At 40.6% G+C, this 5,685-nt stretch overlaps 1 protein-coding gene across 1 annotated transcript in view; it reads right to left on the bottom strand.

Moving 5' to 3' along the window:
• LOC119414851 (major facilitator superfamily domain-containing protein 12-like) overlaps positions 1-5,685 on the bottom strand; it is a gene marked incomplete at its 5' end in the record, with an annotated part of 74,997 nt that overhangs the window by 58,444 nt on the left and 10,868 nt on the right. The window lies entirely within an intron of this gene.

Here is a 5,685-nt window from a genome sequence, read left to right as displayed (position 1 = left end):
GTGTGTGTGTGTGTGTGTGTGTGTGTGTGTGTGTGTGTGTGTGTGTGAGTGAGAACATGTGCATATATTTATACTCTTTTGTATATATTTATTTAATTGTTAGGCTTCTTGAGCTGGGACCTGAGTCAGAATTTTGTACAGTTAACACGCAAATGTGAGCGGGTATGAAAATAAAAATCTTTGAATCCTTAAGCTGCTGTATTCATACTCATCTCTTCACAACAAACTCATGTTCAGGCTGTTATTATACTAGTATTATTTAGTGCATGTCTTAGATCCTTGTATACTATTTCTTCTTTTCTTTAATATACTTTATACTTTTGCTATTTTGGGGTGTAATCGAGACCTTGAGTACATAATTTTGTTCCACCTCATGTTCCATGTGATGTGAATGACTTTAAAGTCTCCTTGAACCTTCTTTCTGCCCATTTCAGCTTTTTATGCTCCCGTCACCATTTTTCGGCTAAATTCAGCTTATTTCTGCTTTCTCAATGACTTAGGACCGAGATGGGGAAGAGGTAGGGCAGCTGACTTGGGACCTGAAAGTCCCAGGTTTGATCCCCAGTGATTGCACATGTCGTGGTGTCTCTGAGTAGCACACCCTATCCCCAAATTGCTCCCCGGGCGTTTTCAATAGCTGCCCACTGCTCCACCTGGGGTGGATGGGTTAAATGCAAAAAGCCAGTTTCGTCAATGTATGTATGTATACAATGATGACAACACATAGCATTATTATTATTGTTATTATTATTACTACTAAGATAATTTTCTGCTAATGCTAATGTCTACTCTTCTGGCTTTTTTTCTGCTATTTGTTTTATTAATATCAGCCTTTTGTGCTTATTTCTAATAAGATCAAGTTTTTATGCTTTTTAGCCTCTTTCTGCTCATTGTAACTTTTTTCAGCTAATTTTTTTCAGCTAACTTATTTTTTGCTAATACACATTTTAGCTGTTTTTATGCCGCTTTCAGCAAATGTCAGCTGTTCCAGCTCAACTCATATAAACTGTTTAGTTATTAACCTTTTTCAGCTGGTTTCAGCTTCTTTGGCAGCAATAAATATTCATGCTGCACTTTCACTGGAAATGACATCTCACGTTACCTAAAAAGCATTTAGGACCTAAACGGCCTTAAATTCTTTTCTTCCCAATAAAACTTTTACAACTCCCTGCTGAACTCTGACACATCTCTTGAGTATTTACAGAATCCTTGGAAAAATTGACAAAGTGTCAGTGTTTCACTTTTTATGGTGTTTGCTTTAAATGTCACAAGTGAATGTACCGTTTCCTTGTAAAAGGTAAATAATTTATAAACCTTGTGGCACAGCAGGGTCTGTTTATCCATTGTACACGACTTACCCACTAAATGCCAGGTTTTCCTCTTGCCGTAATTTCCACATCCAGAGGTTTGATCCGACTCGTAGCCAATAAGAGGCGTGCTAAGAGCATCAGCTACCTGCCCAATCAGCAATAGCACACCTGCAATGACACACGCTCAGATTCCATCAACAATAACGGAAATGAAGCAGATTAAATTGGTCTAAATTTAAAGAAGAACATATCAGGTTGGATTTCTGCAGCAAATTAATGTTTTCTTTTTAATCCAAAAAAGTTCAATCTGGTCCTCTGGACATTCAAAAAAACAAAACAAAGCAAATCAACAAAAAAATGTAGAAGAAGAGAGACTGAGGAAGTCTCTCGGACGAGAGACGAAACGTTTCTACATTTTTTTGTTGATTTGCTTTGTTTTGTTTTTTTGAATGTCCAGAGGACCAGATTGAACTTTTTTGGATTTTTCTACCTGGATTATTGAGCATGCATCAGGATGTTTTATTTTTAAATTCACATACAACCAGTACACCGATGTTCCCCTTCACTCATGGAGGGGTTTGGATAGTTAATATTTGTAGTTTTCAAGATGAGTGTTTTTCTGGGCTGGAATTGAACAAGGAATATAAATAAACCTTAATGTTTTTGGTGCAAGATATTCAAAATGGTAGGAGTTACAGTGAGGAGAAGGACAAAGGAAGGTTTTTATTTTGCTTGCCTGAGGAGGCGCAGAGTGATGGATCCTAACAAGAGGGAGCCATTTCATCCATGACCAGATGCAATGGCGGAGCCATGGGATAGACACTGGTAAATGGACTGTGCTTGTACAGTATGTAGAATAGCATAAACGTATTGTTGCTGCACAGCCATAACAATGAAATTAAATATGCCTCAAATGACAATGTATTAAAAAAAGACAACATCATTGGTACAATGACCTTGAGCACAAGGACATGTACTGTCTTGTGTTGCAACACAACAATTCAGTGCAGACATCAAAGACAAAAGAAACAGTCCTAAAAACAGACATACTGGTCAGACCAATAAAGGTGAGGTGGTGGAAGTAGACTTAATATATTGTTCATCCCAGCAGAGATCAAGCATATTGCACTAGAGCAGTCCTTCTCAAATAGTGGGGCGCGCCCCCCTGGGGGGGCCGGGGGCAATGCCAGGGGGGGGTGCATGTGACCCTAGAAAACATGCTTTTTTGCCGTACGGAGTAGTTTTTTTTTGTTTCACCATTTTCGTTCTGTCACGTGCGTTCCTAATAATAAAGTTATGAACAAATATGGCTGCCTTGTGGTTTTGGGAGCCATGCATGACCCGTGTCTCTCTCCTCTGCTGCTGACGTGATAAATAAACTCCGACCGTCACCTCCTCCGTCCTCCGCTGCTGTTTTCATGTCCACGCGCTCTGGACGTCACTCACAGCGTGCATGCAACAAAGAGTAAACTCAAGCGAGAGCAACACCTGCCCCTCTTTCCTCTTTTGCGTTGACCAAATGTTTTAGTTTTATTGATGAGTTTGTCAAAGCGCAATTTACAGAAGGAATGTTTAATAAATGTTAGGACTCTATTCTTTGCTAACAAAATAAATTCACCTCCTCAGTTAAGCTGCTGTTTTTTTGATGATCTGGACGTTTGTCACCCACAGCACGCAGGTGACAAAGAGTAACTCAAAGCAAGAGGGTTACCTGCTCCTCTTTCTTCTTTCATGCTGACAATTTTTTTTTGTTTTATCGATGAGTGTGCTCTTTGATCCCGACTTCCTCATTTTGATTATTAAAAAAATCAGCATAAATTGTTTTATTCATTTTTGTTTTGTAGGTCAAAGTGTTTTGTATAACACTCCTGAGTTAAAATGTTGCTGATCAATTTGAATTTATTATTATTTTTTGATTATATTTAATTTTATTTTTCAGTATCAAATAGTACAAAATGTTTACAGTTTAAAAAGTATATATATTTTTTCAGGCAAATTGATAAACACTAAAAAAGCAATGATAATTCTTCCTTGTAAGTTGATCTATATTTAAAAAAGTTCAATCTGGTCCTCTGGACATTCAAAATAACAAAAAAACAAAACAAAGCAAATCAACAAAAAATGTAGAAACATTTCGTCTCTCATCCTGAGGACTTCCTCAGTCTGAGGTGCTGTATTCAGCTCAGTCTCTTAAATAGCACCTTCTCAGCGTGGATCAACCAGTTTTGCTGCTGACAACCAGAACCAGCTGATCACATGCTCAAGAAGGACCATCAGCCTAACAATGGATCATTAGCACACTGATGGCTGTTTACTGTTCACAGAGGGCTGAGTGATACTAGCAATCACAGCATTGTAAGAGGGGGACAATTGAACCCGGAGGCCTCCACCCCTGTTTAACGATGGACGGTTTCTTTTCACAAAGATGGCCTCCTTTACTCCTCTCTCAAACCATTGTTCCTCTCTATCCAGGATGTGAACATCTTCATCCCTGAAAGAGTGACCGCTGGCCTGGAGATGAGTGTAGACCGCAGAGTCCTGGCCTGTTGATGTTGATCTTCTGTGCTGGGCCATCCTTTTGGCCAGTGGCTGTTTAGTTTCCCCGATGTAAGACTGATCACCCTCCTGACACTGAACAACATACACAATATTATTCTGTTTGTGCCGGGGGACTGGATCTTTGGGATGAACCAGTCTTTAATGTATTTTGGGGTTTAAAAGCCACTGGGACGTTATGTTTAGAAAATAAACGTCTCAGTTTCTCTGATACTCCCTCAACATATGGAATGACCACTGGTCTGGGTCTGGGTTCCTCCTTTTCACCTGTTGGCTGACTGGAGTCCTGTTTGGGTTTCTTCTCTGCTTTCAGGAAGGCCCAGTTAGGATATCCACATTGCTCTAGAGCCTGTTTTGTGTAGGATTTTTCCTTCTGCCTGGCTCCTGAGCTAGTGGGGACGCTGTCTGCTCTGTGGTACAGAGTCCTGATGACTCCTAACTTGTGCTCCAAAGGGTGATGGGAGTCAAACTGCAAATACTGGTCTGTGTGGGTGGGTTTGCGGTACACCTCAGTTTGCAAATGTCCTCTATCAGAGACTGAGACCTCACAGTCCAAGAAAGCCAACTTGCCATTTTTTTCATCTTCTCGTGTGAACTTGATGTATTTATCCACAGAGTTGATGTGGTCAGTAAAATGTTGGACTTCCTGAGATTTAATTTTAACCCAGGTGTCGTCAACATACCTGAACCAATGACTTGGTGGTGTCCCTGAAAAGGACGTCAAGGCTCTCTTTTCTACCTCCTCCATGTACAGGTTGGCAACAATAGGAGAAACTGGAGACCCCATAGCACACCCATGTTTCTGCCTATAATATTGCTCCCCATATGTGAAGTAGGTTGACTGCAGGCACAGTTTCAAGAGTTGACACAGTTGTTCTGTGGAAAGCGTGGTCCTGCTGCTCAGAGTGGTGTCTGATTTTAATTTTAAACTGACCACCTCTACTGCATCATCAACAGGAATGCACGTAAAGAGTGATGTGACATCAAAAGAGACCATTGTTAAATCAGTCTCCATGATGACATCCCTCACCTTATCCACAAAGTCCATGGTGTTCTGTATGTGGTGTTCTGAGCTACCAACTAAAGGGATGAGTACAGACGCCAGATATTTGGAAACATTGTAAGTGACAGAGTTAATCATGCTAACAATAGGTCTTAAAGGTACACCTTGTTTGTGGATTTTAGGTAAACCATACAGACTAGGTGTGGCCTCCCCTGGGTACAGTCTGTGGTACAGAAAACGGTCAATAGCCTTGTCCTGCTCCAAAATTTTCAGGCAATCTATTAACTTTTTCTTGTAACCACTTCCTGGATCTCTTTTCAGAGGTTCATAAGTGTTTACGTCACTAAGGAGTGTCATAACTTTCTCATGATAGTCTTTCTGGTTCAAAATCACTGTGCACCTTCCTTTGTCTGCTGGAAGAATGATGATGTTTTTGTCCTTGCTAAGAGTGGTGAGTGCGTCCCTCTCCTCTCTACCGATGTTGGAAGGTGGTGGTTTGGCATTGCTGAGGCAGGATGAAACTTTGATTCTGAGCTGTTCTGCTTCAGCCTCTTTCATTTTGTTGTTGCGGATGGCTGACTCAGTAGCTGTGATCATCTCCACCAGAGGAATTCTACTTGGTGCAACCGAGCATGCATCAGGATATTGATCTATATTCTTTTTTTTCTTTAATGTTAATAAGGACACAATGTTAGGTAGAGGTGTACTTATAACAATTTTATAGACACTATTTACAGTCGCCGCGAAGAGTTGTGGGGGGGGGGGGGGTGAAATGTTTACTTCTGCCTGGGGGGGTGGCATAAGAGAAAATAATTG

This window comes from Nematolebias whitei, chromosome 9 (genome assembly GCF_014905685.2).
Source record: "Nematolebias whitei isolate Nwh7 chromosome 9, NemWhi1, whole genome shotgun sequence".
NCBI lineage: Eukaryota > Metazoa > Chordata > Actinopteri > Cyprinodontiformes > Rivulidae > Nematolebias > Nematolebias whitei.
This window is presented reverse-complemented; position numbering and strand designations above follow the sequence as displayed.